This window comes from Taudactylus pleione, unplaced genomic scaffold (genome assembly GCF_031769625.1).
Source record: "Taudactylus pleione unplaced genomic scaffold, aTauple2 ptg000251l, whole genome shotgun sequence".
Lineage (NCBI taxonomy): Eukaryota > Metazoa > Chordata > Amphibia > Anura > Myobatrachidae > Taudactylus > Taudactylus pleione.
In genome coordinates this window covers 7,817,375-7,835,675 of record NW_028284653.1, presented here as the reverse complement: position 1 = coordinate 7,835,675, position 18,301 = coordinate 7,817,375, and positions in this window count along the sequence as shown.

Sequence of the window (18,301 nt, the reverse complement as noted above, 5' to 3'; positions counted from 1 at the left end):
CACATGTTAGATGCTCCACCACAACAAGCACAAGTGGTGCCGCCATCTTCCTCAGTGATAGTACAGGAAGTGTTAACATCCACTGCGCCCGTAGAGGAAGTTATTAACCCTATACGTAGCAGTAATAGACTAAACCTCCAGCCAGGTAATAAGGTCAAAAGTAGCAGTGCGGCCGGTCTGCATCCCATCCGAACAATAACTGTTCCGAATGGGAATGCGGATGCAAACGGTGTAGTGCCCACAAGGGAGGTAGCAATGCATTGTCCTTGGACAAGAGCGGAGCTAAATTCCATAATGAATGATTTCCCTGATCCTAAAAAGGAATTAGTCAAATGCCAAAGATTTTTGAAAAATTTGGGTAGTTCTCCCAAGCCAACCAATAAAGATTGGCGAGTGGTGTTAAGGGCTTGTCTTCCATGCAATACTGACGTGACAAAATTTATCACGGCTTGTGTATTGGATGGAGATGTTCCCTTAACAGACGAAGTTAACCAAGGTAACATTTCCCGCATTATAACTCAATTGGGTGTATATTTTCCAGTAGTAGTTAACTGGAGCAAAATTTTCACCATAATACAAAAAGAGAGTGAATCTGCAGAGGATTATTGTAACCGAGCTCTACAGGCTATCACCCAGTACACTAGGTTAGAAGATATTAAATATAGCACTCATCACAGGGGAATGATTGTCACTGTACTTATGGATGGTCTAAAAGAGAACCTAAAGACCCGAGTTCAGACCTCACAACCTGGCTGGAGGGGAGTCACTGTAGACACACTCATAGAATCCGCTATTGAACATGATAAGAACATCTCTAAAAAGAGAGAGGCCCAGAGCAAGAAACTAATGGCTGTCAGTATTCAAGCTCTAGAAGGAATGCCTAACATCACAGCCAGCAGACACACTTGCACCTGCACAGCTACACGTCCTCACCAGCCCTACCCCACTTATTACACACAGCCACAAAACCCATACTATCCACAACCACCATATTTCCCTCAATATCCTTACCCAAACTCACCACCTTTCCCTTCCGCTCAGCCCACACAGCAATCCTTTCATCCACCCCACTCATGAAAGTGCTTTAATTGCAACCAAGTGGAACATGTAAGTAGGAACTGTAGGGTGAAGAAGATAGGACCCCCTAACCAGGGAGTACCTGGATATCCCCATACGGGATATGCACAGAGTACAGGAAACCCACAACAGTCACCAGCTCCAATTGTGGCCGTAAATGCTGTATTGGAGAGTGGGAGTCAATGCTAGGGGTCAGGTCTTACCTGTAGTCTACAGATAGTCAGGTTATCGGGAAGTACTAGGGAAGAACCGGTGATAATGGTTGATGTAGCTGGTACTAAATATCCTTTTCTTGCGACCAGGTCAGTGATAAAATCTCCCGTTAATTTACAGGTAAACAGCGAGACAGTACCAGAAATGGGTGTTACGGGTAAAGTGCAACATTATCCTTTAACAAAATCCACAGAGGTCACTATCGGGCCATTGCATACCAGGCATTCTTTCCTCCTGGCAGCAGCGGCTCCTACTAACCTACTGGGTTGGGATTTCTTATGTAAGATGGGATGTGTCATATATTGTACCCCTGATGGTGTATTTTTAGATATCCCATAGAGAGTTGCGCATGAGGTGAGGGATATATTGGACACTCCCCAAAGGATAATGTATCGCTCTACTGGTTTAAGTGAAAATCCATCTCAGGTAGATCAAATGTTATCCCAAATTCACTTTGGACCAAGGATGGACAGGACACTGGATTAATGGCAAACGTAAGTCCCGTAACGGTACATATAAAAAGCGATAGGCAAGCTCCAAAAATTCCCCAGTACCCACTAAAACAGGAGGTAGAATTAGGGGTTGATCCCATAATTGAGCGATTGTTACAGCAGGGAATTTTAGTTTGTAGAGCTAGTGTAGCCAACAGTCCCATCTTTCCTGTAAAGAAGTGGTGGGAGGGGTTATAGGCTGGTACAAGACCTTAGAGGGGTTAATAAGGTGGTAGAGAGCCAATTTCCCGTAGTGCCAAATCCAGCTGTCATTCTCATGCAGATCCCACCAAATGCAACCCATTTCACTGTCATAGACCTCTGTTCTGCTTTCTTCTCTGTGCCTCTTCATCCTGACTGTCAGTGCCTATTCGCCTTTACATACAGGGGTGTACAATACACATGGACACGATTGCCCCAGGGTTTCATAGACAGCCCCAGTATCTTTTCCCAGACCTTACACTACTGTTTACAATCTTTTCAACCTATTAATGGATCTGTTCTAATACAATATGTGGACGATTTATTGTTATGTTCTGATTCGTTTATGTCATGTTTAAATGACACTAAACTTTTGTTGCTTCATCATCTCGCAAACAGGACAGAAGGTTGCTAAGGACAAACTACAGCCATGCCAGTCCAGGGTTAAATATTTGGGACACTGCCTAATTCAGGGGTTACGACATCTCACAAACGACAGAATCCAAGCCATACAGAACATGACACTGCCGCAGAACCAACAACAAATTCGTACCTTCTTGGGAATGTGTGGATACTGCAGAATGTGGATCCCAGGTTTTTCTATTTTGGCCTTGCCATTACAGGACTTAGTTTCTTCCTCAAAGCCCGATCGTGTCATATACACAGAGGAATCAGAGCAGGCTTTCCTTAATCTTACGGATAGTCTGACAAGAGCACCTGCATTGGGAATACCTGATTATGAAAAACCTTTTGATTTGTATTGTACGGAAGCCGATGGTTGCGCAGCAGGTGTCCTCACACAAAAACATGGTGATGCCAGTAGGCCCGTAGCATACTACAGTGCACAATTGGACACTGTGGCAAGATCACTACCAATGTGTTTAAGAAGTGTAGCAGCAACTGCTCTATTGGTCAGTAAGAGTGAGGATGTGGTACTAGGCCATGATATGATTCTCTATACCCCCATGCTGTATCTGCTTTGCTAAACTCTGCCCAAACCAGACAATTCTCCTCAGCTAGGTTCACAAAATGGGAACTAGCCTTAATAGCACCGCAAACATCACCATCAAAAGGTGCAGTACTTTAAGCCCAGCTATGTATTTACCATATGTGCAATGTGATGCACAAAGGGTGGAGAGAGGTGAGCTGCTGCAGGTATATTGATGCACAAGATTGTATGGAATATCTGAATCAGACCTTTACTGAAAGACCTGACATACAGGATACACCTTTAGAAAATGTAGATGTGACATTTTACATGGATGGGAGTTGTCATAGACAAACTGAAGAGTTATGTACAGGTTATGCTGTTATAAATGACGAAGACATCATAGAAGCCAAACCTTTAGGACCACCTCACTTGGCCCAAGTGACGGAACTGGTGGCACTAAAGAGAGTGGGTGAATTAGCGGAAAGTAAATCTACTAATATCTACACTGACTCTAGGTACGCCTTCGGGGTAGTACATGATTTTGAAGCCTTATGGCGTCTGAGAAAATTTATGACAGCAGCAGGCACACCAATTGCACATTCCAAACATATAAAAGGACTACTAACAGCAATCCAATTGCCAAAGGCAGTGGCAGTAATTAAGTGTAAAGCCCATACATGTGAAGATGATCCGGTGTCACTGGGCAACAACAGGGCAGACGAAGCTGCAAAATGGGCAGCAGGGTTAAAAATGAATGTATCAACTGAACAAATCATGACTTTCCAAACAATTGATATGCTGAAATTAATTGAGATGCAAAATTTATGTTCTATCCAGGAAAAGTCAGTCTGGAGGTCCAAGGGATGTGGGCAAGAGTCCTCTGGAGGGATGGACAAGGTAAGCCAGTAGCTCCCAAGGCAAATTACCCCAGCCTGGCTGAGGCAGCGCACGGTCTGACTCATCTGGGAAAGCAAGGTATGTGTAAATTGGTGAGAGCATACTGGTGCGCACCGGGTTTTTCTTCTCAGGCGTAAAAGAGAGCAATGTCCTGTCTGACCTGCTTGAGGAAAACCATTGGGAAAACGATCCCTACCGAACCATCCCACATTCCCCCGACTGATGGACCTTTCCAGGTAATACAAATTGATTTCATCCAATTACCACCCTGCAGGAATCTCAAGTATGTATTAGTGTGCACTGACGTGTTTTCCAATTGGGTTGAGGCATACCCAGCTGCCACTAATACTGCTGCGTTTACTGCCAAGAAAATTGTTCAGGAGTTTGTGTGCAGATACAGTATCCCTAAAATTATCGAGAGTGATAGGGTTACTCATTTCACAGGTGATGTTTTTCAAAACATGTGTAAGCTGATGGTATTAATAGTCGACTTCACACCCCCTACCGACCGCAAGCCAATGCCAAGGTGGAGAGGATGAACGGAACTATTAAAAACAAACTAAGTAAAATCATGGCAGAGACTGGACTAGGATGACCAGAAGCATTACCGTTGGTCCTACATAGCATAAGGACCACTCCTAGACCCCCTCTAAATCTGTCCCCCATTGAAATACTGTTTGGTAGACAACCTCATTTGATTATAAGTCCGCAGGAAGATTTGAAAGGTAACAACAAGGTAACTGTAAGGTATCTTAGAACGATGAGTAAACAGTTATGTCCCATGATATGCCTGAAACAATCTGTCATGATGTTGAACCTGGAGAATATGTTATGATCAGAAATTTCTTGCGTTCAGGTTGTTTGATTGATCGTTGGGAAGGTCCGTATCAGGTGTTGCTGACGAGTACCACATCTTTGAAGGTGGCAGAGAGAGATACCTGGGTCCATTCCACTCACTGCAAAGAGGTCAACCAACCGGTGGAGAAACAAGGCGGAGACTAGGCTGATAATGTGGACCTGTCGATCGAGAGGTTGTTTCGGGAGGATTAAAAGGTTGCAGTGAGATATCTGAACTAAAGAAATTTGCAGGTCCTTGCTACGGCAATGGACTGGTCTGCTGTGTTCATTTTTGTATTCTCTTCCAGAGTTTCCATCATCCTGGTTTGTTTGGGGATCTCTGGTTTATGTGACAGGGGACCGATAAAGGAGATGGGAGCTGATAGCAGTATTCATGGAGTGGAGTCGAAAGGAGGAGTGCTATGCCAATCAGGGGAGTGTTTGACCAATCTTAGTACTGTAATTGTTGAGATCTGCTATTTTGTATACTCTGGGACAGTGTGAAGGTCTATCGTCTGAGGATTATTGTATGTGTGAGTTCTGTGGGTCCGTAATTGATGAGAGATGCATCCAACGGTGTCAACCCAAGTATAATCAGTATTGGGGTGGGTATCCTTTAGAAGATTATCACACCATGGTGGGCAAAAGTTTGAACCAAACTGACTGTTGGGTATGTTCTCACGTGCCCCAAGGACAACATAATGTAGGATTAGTGCCCTTCACATTAAATATCTCTGAAATTCTAGAATAGCAAAAAGGGAAGACACTGAATGGGAAATTCCTTAATGCCAAACCACCCCATTTTAACTCCACCAGTACCAAGTAGATAAATCACTTTTATGTTTAAACATCACCAACTCCAATGACCCAGGAAGTTGGGAGGTGACTGGGAATAATCAGACGATGACCTTCTCACAAAGAGCTGACCGTGAGCCTATGAATTATGAACTGTTACGCAAAATTAAGTCAGGTGGAAGACACTTCCAGTATAAATATACACTGAGTTCCACCAAAGAAATGGTTGGTAGAATACCAGAAGGGTACTGTGCTAAGGTTATACAACCAGGAAAATGTATTTGCCAGATGGGAGAACCTGAGATAGGATTATTTGTGAGGGAAATGTGTCTAATGATCATGATGCATACTATTCCTTATGTTGTCCCCGATGATGTATATTTTATATGTGGAAGCAAAGCGTATAAGTGGCTCTCCCCAAGTTCCGAAGGTTTGTGTTACCTAGGAAGTGTCGTCCCAGAGGTTATGACCCTCACACATGATGAAATGCTTGGTATTCATAAAAACACACCATCACCATATCTTCACACACAGTACGAACACAGAGGCAAAAGAAATATGATACCTGGTGATGTGCATAAAGCCACACAGTTAATTAGTGAAACAATTGGCTTTCAAGTTTTGGTAGCACTGGATCCTACCAGTCTCGCTCGGGGTACACAAAATTTTAGATATATCCAAGATCTTGCTAAATCAATAGATAATATCACCAAGATGTATGATGACACATTCAGGTATACAAGTAGGGAGTTGAAAGCATACAAGAAAGAACTGGTGCAACACAGACTAGTGTTAAATTATTTAACAGCTGTCACTGGAGGGTATTGCGTAACTTTGGCCACCCAATTTGGAGTAAAATGTTGCACTTATGTCACAAATGATACCAGTGACCCCAAGTGTGATAGACTGGAAGATGGATGAAATTCTGCAGCTAAAATGGGTATTTCGAAAGAACCATAATGCTTCAGTGGCCGAAGTAGAGAAGATGGTAGAGGAATGAGTTTCATGGTTGAACCCGGTGAAATGGTTCTCAAGTCTAGGAGAATGGGTCCAGGAAATGATTGCAAGCATAGGTAAACTCCTGATCCTCATATTGGTTGTCATCATAGTAATTGGCATGTGTGTCAGGGGTGTTCCTACTGTGTTGAAATGTGGAAAATGTAAAGATAAGGTAAACCGGAAGAATGAAATTATGATGGTGGTCAGTGGTAACAATATGAATACTGAGGTAAATGTAGAACTGCATTACAACCCTGAACTAGAAGGTACCATCGTATAATGTATATAATTTAGACATGCATAAAATGTATTATTAAAATGTTATTTTAAAACAACTCAAATAATCCCTATTCCCCCTCAAGACTTCCTTTATAAGATTGGTGCATCCCCACATCTTTCCCATGATCTCCCAAGATCCGCAGTGTGCGTAAAAGGGTAGTTTTATGTCCCCTCCTAGAGACACATTATCGATGGATCAAGAACCACCTTGTGCCATCTCATAATATAACATTAAATGATATGTCATAATGTAAGCCTAAAATTAATTTTCAAATCAGAGTATGAGAGCATGTTGTTTGCTATCAAAGGGTGGACTGTCGAAGCCGGATAATTGGCTGAGACAGGATCGGTCTAAAATTAGATCTGCGCGACGTCATTTTGCAAGTGGCAATGAGACACCATTTTGCGACTGGCCGCCCAGCGCCATTTTAGTGAAACTCGCCATTATAAGTACATACGGCTATGCTATTATGTAGCGTTGTGCGATTCCCACGCAATAGAAAGAAGTTAAAAGTCCTCACCATGTAAATACAGTCACTAAAACATATAAAATAATTATCCCTTTAAAATACGCACCATAATGTACTCCACAAAACATAGTCGCACAACTCTAACTAGCATCTTTTCCCAATTCCCCAATACTTACACACTGCACTTACATAAAAGGTTCCCTAGTATTAAAGTGTAATATTCAAGGTTTATTCAGTAATTATTAATGTTGTGTAATAAAGGTTATTTGTTATCTAAGGTTTAGTACATGGTAAGCAGACAGTGTCTGGTGTTGTACTGATCCACTGTGTCTTTACAGATTTCCGGTATCATCGGTGAGAAGATCAGAACCTGCGTCTGCAAACTATGGACTATAGAGAGTTAAAACATTAAAATGTACTCTGTAATGTTAGCAGCTTAGATTAGCATGCAGCGGGAAAAAGGACACAAAGGGCGGTTGGAGGCTGTTTGTGTCCATTTGAAATTGTCCTATAAACTATCCTGTGACAGAAACACCTTTAAGAAGAACCAATGGAATCATGCCAAACTTGTCTATTGTATTGTCTATCCCTGAAAGAGTATATATGTGCGCTCTCTGACCCCAATCCAGTCTTCTTGCTGTGCTGTTGACGAAGGTTTCTAATGCTGATGCCGGTATCTGAGCCCAGAGCGCGTGCGTATGTAATAACTGTGCCTTGGGTCTGTATGATTTATTTGCGCTAATTGTCTTTAGATCACAGCGTGCAACCATATGTTTTTATACTGAATAATAACTTTTTGTGCTTTGGAACCACATTCCAAGTCTGAAGGCATTTATATATTTGTGACATTACGCTAAATTGCAACAAATTTAGAAGGTATAGGTAGGATTGCATAGAGGTTTAAAGTAGGTATCAATAACACTTTAAGCAGACTACCCTTTGGCTTCACCTAATTGAAGCAGTCCTTCATACATGAATAAATTATAGAAGAGTCTATTTAAAAGTCAGTGCAATCATAGAGGGGTCTTTCTAACGCCAGGTACACACTAGACGATAAGTCATCCGATCTGGGGGATTGGAGCAACATATCTGGCACATCGCCTAGTGTGTACACACTATGTTGCTGACTATGCGCGCTCCCGGGCATAGTCAGCGACATCCTCCTTTGGCCCTGCATGTAGGTCTGATGGGCGACATCTTTAGCGGGGGCCATGCTGCCAAATGCAGCATGGCCCCCACCGTCATTGCCAATGCCGGGTCCAGTCACTCTCAAGGTCGGACACACTAGACATCGTTTAGTGTGTACCAGCATTAAGACTCTGGTTTTGAAGAAACTTTAATTTTCAGAAAGTATAAACCCATTATCATCTTAGGAATACTTATTTCTCTGACAACCACCAACTCTCCTTCCGCATTACTACTCAGGGGGAGTGGTAATACAGAAGGAGTTGCTGGTGGTCAGAGAAAGGGAGGGAGGAGTTGTTGAAGTAAAGAGATGACAGAAGACAAGGCCAAGGGAGTGATCCTAAGACTACTCTTACTAGGTGGAATCTTGACCCCACCAGTTTCTCACCTGCTCTAGTCTTCCTTCTCTCCTCTATTACTACTCTCACCTGCCCTGACCAAGCTGTTTTCTATGACCATACCCTCACTGCTGCTCTTGAATCTTCAAGAACCAGCTGTTCCCATCAACCATCCCCACCCCAACTCTGGTACTCTTTTCTGACCTGCTTTTTCCAAAAGTGCTCTAGCTCTGTTGAGTACTTCTGGAGGAAGTCACTCTATCTTGCCGACTTCCTTCACTTCAAGTTAACAAATCAATTGTCAGTAGAAAAAAAAACAAGATCTGTCTTAGTGGATTAATTATTGATTAAAGCTGCACCTGTGGGCCAAGTCTAATGATAGGTTGAGGTCACTTTAAATATCCACAACTGGAATAATCTCCATTTTGCCTCTATTTACCTTTGAAATAGGCACCACAGAGTGCTGAAATGTGTTAGGAAAAGCATAATGAACATCGGGGCAACAAGAGGAGCCGTCTCCTAAATCTCTCTTACACCTACAAGCATTCAACCTCACTACTCCTCCTTACACCTCCAGCCTCATTTCTCCACACTCCTTCCATACCTTTTTGCTCTGTTAAGGACTACTTTCTCACCTCCTCCCTGATCACCATTTCCCACTCTCGCATTCAGGATTTCTCCCAGGTCGGGCCTAACCTTTGGAATGCCGTCTCTTCCTCCATTAACTTTCATACAGCCTCCAAATGTGTCCTTAAACAATTTTTTTCCACTAGCTTACCATCCTCAGTGGCGGGCTGGGCCAGGGTGCCATCTGCCTCCCGGGCCCGTACTATTTCAGTGCTGGAGGGCTAGCATCTGTCTGCAGCCAAACGCTGCATGAATACATGGTGACTGGACACAGGCAGAGGATGCTGCTGAGCCACTCCATTTGTGTACACATATGGAGCCAGATTATGGCATAGTGGGTAGGTGGTAAGTTCCCCAGTGCCGTCCCTTTCTCAGATGCACACCCATCCTCCCCCCCCCCAGCCTTTGTTCGCAATCTGAGACACACTGAAAAGAGGAATTTTGGAGGTGGGGTCCTGGTAGGGGGCAGGCTACACAGCGCTGTCTGAAGTCGGGGCCAGGAGCAGCAACATAGATGGGAGAGAGCATGGAGGAGCTGTAGCTGCAGTCAGTCAAGTCACAGTGGCAGAGTTTAATGTAAGTGGGAGGGAGGACACTAATGTCACAATGTATATACTGTATGTGACAAGTGTGTGACTGTATGTATGTGTGAGACTGATGACTGTATGTATGCATGTGACTGTATGTGTGAGAGACTATGTGATGACAGTATGTATGACTATGTGATGACTGTATGTGTGTATCTACCCCTACTCATCACCTCCCCCAGCTGCCATGTTTTCTCTACATTAAATGGTGGTCATTGCAATGCTCTGTGCATTATATGGCAGTCACTGTGACACACTTTGCATTATATGCTGTCCCTGTGATGCTCTCTGCATTATATGGTAATCCCTGCTATGCTATCTGGTAGTCACTGATGCTCACTGAATTATATGGTGGTCACTACAATGCTCTGTGGGGTTGAGGTAGTGTAGTACAGACAACAATACTTAGCCATTGAGTCCTGAGACAGTAAAAGTATGCAAGCTCCATTTAAAAGTGTAGATACCCCAAAACCACAGAATAAATGCAGCAGGCGCTGGAATCTTAATGTAATGGGACTAAAAATGTTGTGTTCCGTCATCCTAACACTTTTCAGTCTTAGCAATGTTGACAGCTGTATGAAAGCTAGCCAAGGATGACTACTATCTACAGGGAGGGAAGGGTGAGAGAAAGCCTAGCTTCACCCCTAATGTTGAGCCATTCATAGACACACGCCCATGTTTAATGTACATTTCATATTGGTGTGAATGGGGAGCACACCAGTGTCTTGTGGCTGCAGCACAAACCTAACAAGAAACACACCCCCTACTTACGCATCACAAACCCCTCCTGAGTAGCGCATTACACCATCTGCATATCTAGCTGCACCTCTGCCTGAACCTCTGTATCCAATCTACTCCCACACTACCTGCTAAGGTGAGAGGGATCCAGACATTGATTGGAAATGAATTACATTTCTTGCTGGCTGTTGGAGTTGAGGTGACTTTCGCAAACTCCTTCTATACTGATTACCAGAATGGTCCCTGCATTTTATACCAGTCACTAGAATAGTCCCAGTATTATATACCTGTTATGAAAATGGTCCCTATATTCTATACCGGTCACTAGAGTGTCCCCTATATTGCATATCCGTAACTAGAATGGTCCCTGTATTGTAGATCGGTTTCCGAGAATCGTTTCTGTATTGTATATTGGTCACGAGAATGGTTCTTACGTTGTACATCCATCACTAGAATGGTCTCTGCTTTATCAGATTGGGCTGGTAATTGTATTTGTTTACAGCTTCTTGACATAACAATTTTCAATATTTAATAGACTATTTAAAGCACTCCCACCTTATACATACCATACCTACAGAGGTTATTATCACGTGTCTTTGCTTATTACAATGCGCTAGTAGAAAAACTGGGCCACTTACTTGTGTCTGCCCCCCAAACTAAAAGTTGCCAGCCAGCCCCTGACCATCCCCCCTAAATCTGGAGCCTCTGCTCTATTCTTCACATTGTAACCACCTATATTGCCTATAGATTGTAAGCTTGTATGAACAGGGCCCTCTCCCCTTTGTCTTCTCTATATAATTATGCTAAATGCTCACTTTGTATGCATTTATGTGAATGTATATACTGTGTATTTTCTACATTACCTAACTAGAAATCTCATTAAATATAAATGGTAAATAAAAAAAGACTGTAGCAATACCATAATATGTATCACATTAACCACAACATTGGATAAACACACATTTGTTACATTGAAAGGTTCTATTAGGTGTAACTTGCTATCGGTTTTATAAAAACAGTATATACCCGGTCTAAAATCAGTGTCCTGTGTCCATACAAAAAACACAATTTGTCAGATGTCGAGGCAGGCATAATATCAAATATATCCGGTAGTTCTGATAGGGTTTAAATCCTTAGATCACATGCCAATGTATCAGTCAGTCTTGCTCAGAGGTATTATTATATTACCTGTATTACAATTTAGTATAAAATGATAGAGACCTGATTTAGTGGGATCTGATTAGCGCTATGGCCTAGAGCAATGTTCCGCTCCTAGGGCTGACTCTCACTCTGGCGCTACAGTGGTTGTCAGCTTTTAAGCCGCTCAGGTCCACAGGTCTATGTGACGCAGACTGCCACTGCATTACCATTTGGGCTCCGAAACCATGGATTTCTTGCAGATTACTGCTCTCCACCTCAGGATGTTGCAAGCAGAATGCAGACACTGGCGGCTATCATGCTCCAATGAAGCAACAATTGAATTGATGCGGCGGGCGCCCCTCACCGACAGCAGTCGGCGAAAACTGAATTCCACACTTTGTGTCTAACTTTATGAATGAATAGAGAATTGGCTTTGCCTCACTTATGAAGTTTTTGAGTGTGTTGGTAGCAATCTATTTTAGAGACTGTTCGGTTTTTACAATTTGGCAAATTTTACCTGTAGGGAGTAGGTGCACAATTATAAATTTACATGCCAATGATGTAAAAATTTCAACACTTATTTCAGGTGGCAAGCCAATGGAGGAGAAAATGGTTTAAGAAATAAAATGCAAAATAAAAATAAATGGATACCTTGGCTGCAACTCACTTCTAGTGTGTTGCTACAGAACAAGTGGCCACATTGCTAAATCTCTCTTACTGCTGAAAATGGTTGGTTAGAGACACCATTTTCCTCACATGGCAGGAGGAGAGGGGTGTAAGACACCATGATGGACATTTTTTAGATAAGTGTAACACTTTAATTCATGTATATTATAAATTTCATTAATACACAACCTTTGGTATACATTAATCTAAACAGAATATAATTGCGGTTCTTAACAAATTTCTGGCCAAATATGTGAGCCTATACACCACATACAGGTGAACCCCATCAGTTGGGTCCCTACCATTACTAATGCTAACACATAATGTCATAAGACCCCCCCTAATAGGTAGATCCAGAACCTGTGATGATTAAAACCACCTAAGGGGGATTTGGCTGCACACCTACCAGGTATAAATGCAAATACTTGCCTAGAATTATATTTTCTACCCAACATATCCCTAGTGACTTTTTTTTTACATATGTCCAATAATGATACCCCCTCCCAGGTACTTCATAACACCATACTTATGGCTTACAACATAAAATTAGATAATCATTATACTATTCATTTACTATTTCTACAAAAACCTGGATTTTCAGAGCGGAGAGGCCCTTCACCCTTTCCAAACGTGTGTGTGTGTGTGTGTGTGTGTGTGTGTGTGTGTGTGTGTAGGGAGGTTCAGTTAGGGGAACGGACTCTGCACTGTTGCCCAATTTGGTTTAGTTTTTAACATGCTTTAAAAATATGGGCATACTTTTATGTATTCCCGTAGCAGCGCCGGCTCACATTCTATTGCATTTAGCCTCTGGTATTCGAGTATTAAAGTATGTTAGGAAACTATTGTTAGCAATGACCTGCCCATAAGAGTATTTTGCACTTATGGATCCAGAGTTCTCCACCTTCTCTGAAGCTATTTAAGAAAAAACTTTTTTCCCCCTATTTTGCATGGACTGGTTGGAGACATCTCCAGAGGAAAACTCACCCCCCAAAAAAATGTCTTTGCTATGTGGTAAAATTTTATCGATACTGACCCCCAATTTCACTAAAGAAGTCATACACTACTCCTTTCACTATAGTATGAGACTCTCATACTTACAAGACCCGCCAATTTCTTTCTAAGTCTATTTGAGTCTAGGCCTTTATCTCTGCATGCCCGGTGATACTTTCAGTATTGGATAACCACTCCTTTACCACTTTGTACAAGACTTGTTATAGTGTACCCAACTCTTTATTGCCTGTTTTCAATGTGGATGAAACTTCTGTACCTTTTTGATGCTTCACTAAAGAAAATAAATTCTTAAAAAAAAAAAAAAAAAACACCACACAAGGGCAGAGGGGGGGAGACACCTCTATGTGCAGACCAGGGAAGGCTGAGAAGAGGTTATATGCTATACAAAGAATTGTGGAGTTGGGAGACAGAGAGAAAGCATGGGTGGTTCGGTCACTACAATAATAGAGACTAATAATTCAGTGATGGATAGAGATGTGACATTAGAGAACAAGCACAAGAGAACTCCAAAAGTGGGGCAAGTGTGAGTTCTAAGTCAGAACTAGGACCCAACTTGCTGCAGATCTCTCTGAGAACAGTAAATGGGTATCAACCTATGCACAGGAATGAAGAACCAAGGACTGTTATCTCACAGTGTCAGGACAGCTGGCCCCAGAAAGAGTCCATTGTGCATTTAATCAGAAAGATTTTATAGAGTAGATGGGCCACAGGAGAGAAGCTTGCAGAATGACCTAGGGGGTCATTCCACTCTCCTTCTCTCAAGGAGGAAGGTGTAAAGATATAGGCTTAGTTAAAAGGGGTCTCCTCTAGGGAGTCTATTTACTAAGCCTTGGATGCAGATAAAGTAAACAGAGATAAAGTACCAGCCAATCAGCTCCTAACTGCCATGTCACAGGCTATGGTTGAAATATGACAGGAGATGATTGGTTAGTACTTTCTTTCCATTCAATTTATCTCCATCCAAGGCTTATAAAGAGATATCTAGGGGGTCTGTTTACTATTTTCCTATGGGCAGAGTTAAGATTTAGATATGTAAACTATATTCAAAGGGCCCACAGTAAAATCAGGGTAGTGGGAGAGATTTTGAAAGCTATTGTATTAGAATGTAAAGGACTTGTAGTATCTTGCATGTATTACTAGAAAGAGGCATACTTTCATGTGCATACTAATTAAACACAAACTACAGGTAAATTGAAATGAACTGTACACATCCTTAATACAGTCCCAGTGGTTCCCAAACACGGTCCTCAAGGCACCCTAACGGTCAAGGTTTTAAGGATATCCATGCTTGAGGACAGATGGTTTATTCAAAAGACTGAGGTAATAATTAAGTCACCTGTGCCCAAGCATGGTTAAAATATGGACTGTTAGGATGCCTTAAGGACAGAGTTTGGGAACCTCTGGAATATCCTCTTCCTGAATGCATTTGTCCTGACTCTGCATATAGATTACTATCACACATCTAGCATGGACTTCATAGGAAAGTCTGTTTCTAGACACAGTGGGTGTCAGAAAACATTAAACAAAAAAAACCGTTAATCTTTATTTTAATGACAAAATTAACCTGTCTACATACTCTACTTTGAAAAATAACTCCAAAATGGTAAAGTATTCAAAATCTAATATTTTTTAAATATTACATGAAAATTGGCCCCATGAAAACAACATTTGCAATTGGAAGGTACAGTTTTATTGTCTTTCACATTTAATACATGAAAACTGTATAGATTTATTACATTGAAACAAAACTGACAAAGAATAGAGGTGTTGGAACATCACATTCCACATATCAGGAATGTAAGACCTAGAAATGACTCCCTTGAAATTCAGTAATAGGGCACATAGTAATACATTAGACAGTATTATTCGCATGAAACATCCAATCAGGAAAATATATATTATATAAAAATGTTTTTAGAACACTACATACAGATCACAAATAAATCTGATTTCAACACACATACAAGCCTTGCCATCCAGTTTGTTTAATTTTGTAGAAATATACCTTTCATAATTTATATGAATATATGTAATCAAAAGAGGAAACAAATTGTGTTTGTAAACACAAAGGCTCATTTAACACTGCAAACACCTTTTAGTATTCATATTACCTAATCCAAGGCAGGAAACCAGTGATAGAACAAGCATTATTCTTAGCCATGCCATAGGGTACAAGCTGCATGGCAGCATGGCAGAGTGCTATCTTATCTATTGCAACAGAAAATATTGTTAGTCTGAGAGCCACAGGTTGCCTGAGTTCGGTATAAACAATACAAAACAAAGAGAATATCATTTATTCTTGCCCAGGTGCCATCCTAGGTAGAGAATACATTGAATACAAAGAGAGAAACACAGCGACATGCTTGAGTCTTGTATAAAAAGAATGACTCCACAACAGAAAAAACAATGTGTACATACCTTTATAAAACATGGTGCACACTGATGTGCGGGTCCGTCCCTCCTGCCAGCCGCCGGCACATCATCATACACGTCATGACGTCCGACGCGGTATGATGACATCAACACCCGCGTATCAGATGCAGGGTAGAGAACAGTAGTGCGTAGAGGGCAACCTGAAGGTATAAGTGAAAGGGATAAGTTGGTGCGGTGTACTAAATAAACACTAAAGGGGACATATAACATGTAGTTTACAAGACAGACAAGTGTATAGACAATAGCAACAAGTCATATAAAAAACATAGATCGGTGAAACAAGGGTGAAAGGAATGTTACAAAATGGTCCAAAATGATTCTGCCCAGTGTAAAAAGAAAAGTGCATAGGATGAAGACAAAAGAAAAAAAGACTAAAGAAACAAAAAAGCACAAATGATCCAATATTAAAACTATTGGATACTCTTTAATACTTGATAATTTTTACTGTTTTGTTTCTTTTGTCTTCACCCTTTGCTTTTTACATGGGGCAGAATCATTTGGACCATTCCTTTCTCCCTTGTTTCACCGATATTTCTATTTTTATATGAGCCATTGCTATTGTCTATACACTTTTCAGTCTTGTAAACTACATGTTACATGTCCCCTTTAGTGTGTTTATTTAGTACACAGCACCAACTTATCTCTTTCACTTATGCCTTCAGGTTGCCCTCTACACACTACCGTTCTGTACCCTGCATCTGATACCCGGGTGTTGATGTAATCATACGTCGGACGTTATGACGTGCACAATGATGCACCGGCCGCAAGCCGATGACGTCACTCGCCCGGCGGCAGGCAGGAGGGATGAACCCGCACATCAGTGTGAACCATGTTCTATAAAAGGTTTGTACATGTTTTATTTCCCTATGTTACTGATAAAAGTCTTTGCTGACTGAAATGTTGAACGAACTAACACTGTTGTTGTGGAGCCATTCTTCTTATACAAGAAGAGAGTGCCGCTGTTTCTCTCTCACAAATGTTTGCAGAGTTAGGAAATAAAAAGTTTAATGGGCATAGCAATAAAAAAAACACATAAAAAGACAATGACTAGAATCAAAAATGTACTAATGCTATTTAAAATACATGTACACAGTATGTTCAGTGCGGGTTTACTACACTATCTAGACAAGTGGATCATTTAAAATGATGTTCAATTGAAAAAAAAAAAAAAAAAAAAAAAAAAAGGGAACAATGCAGTTTTTAATGGGTTTCACATATAAAAATATCAGGAAGGTAGCTTTATATTTGAGAATTTTTTTTTAAAGCCATAACAAAATAGCCAAATATACACTTTTGATGTTAAGGAATGAAAAAACAAAAAAACATTAATATAAATATATATATTTATATGGACTAAAATTACTTTGAAGTAAAAGCTTTAACTCTAACACTGCAGGAATATAGACATAAGCATATCAAGATGCAGAGCCTGTCTGCAAGGAAAAGGGTCTATATGAAAAGATTTACAGTGAATACGTATTTTGCCACATTTGCAGTTTGCTGTGTGTAAAGGAAGTTCTCTCTATGTTGCCTTATTTGGATACATGTTTGGATAAGCATATATTAACTAAAAACACAACTAAACTGAGTGCATACACTAAAGGTGTCTACACACTTGGCGATTTTTTACACGATCTGGCTGATTCCGATGCATTGGAACGACAGATCGTGTAAAAAAGTGCCTAAGTCCTCACTCACGATCACAATGCGATGCACGTCCCCGCTGGTCGCACATCGCATCTTCAGATCTGCCGTAGATTTGCCAATCTGGGACACAATGCACTGGATGCACGATAGATCTTAAGTCAGATTGGACATTTTTTACATCAAATCGTGTGTAGGACTGCCGGGGAGAGTTCAAGGGAAATCGTATATTGTGAGCACATCGCCAAGTGTGTAGGCACCTTGACTCATGCATTCCAGATTAGTTCTGGTGCATTCCATTGTAAATGCCTATGAATACCAATCTCTACATAATCTAAGATTTAAAGGATTAAAACTGATCAGTCGGCAAAGGTTAAGAGGACAGGGGCTCTTACATTCCCCAAAATACAAATCTAGGTGTACCTAAAAATGAATAGACACAAAGAGGCAAAAAAGTGCAGCATAGGTCAGCGTGTCATATTTGACTGCCTGAATCCACCCCCCCACGGTACACCCCCTCCACGTCCTGCGGCCGCCCACTTACAGAGCCCAAGTTGGCAGTCCGGGAAAGCTGATGACACGATTCGCAATGAATGACGTCATCGTACCCCCGCCGCCCACTATACAATGCCTGTATTCTTGCCACTGTATAGTGGGGGGCAGGGCCACAATGACATGATTGTGCCACCACGCCCCTCTCTGCCGATCTGGCTGCCCCCTCCTGGAGGAGAAGGCAGCAAAG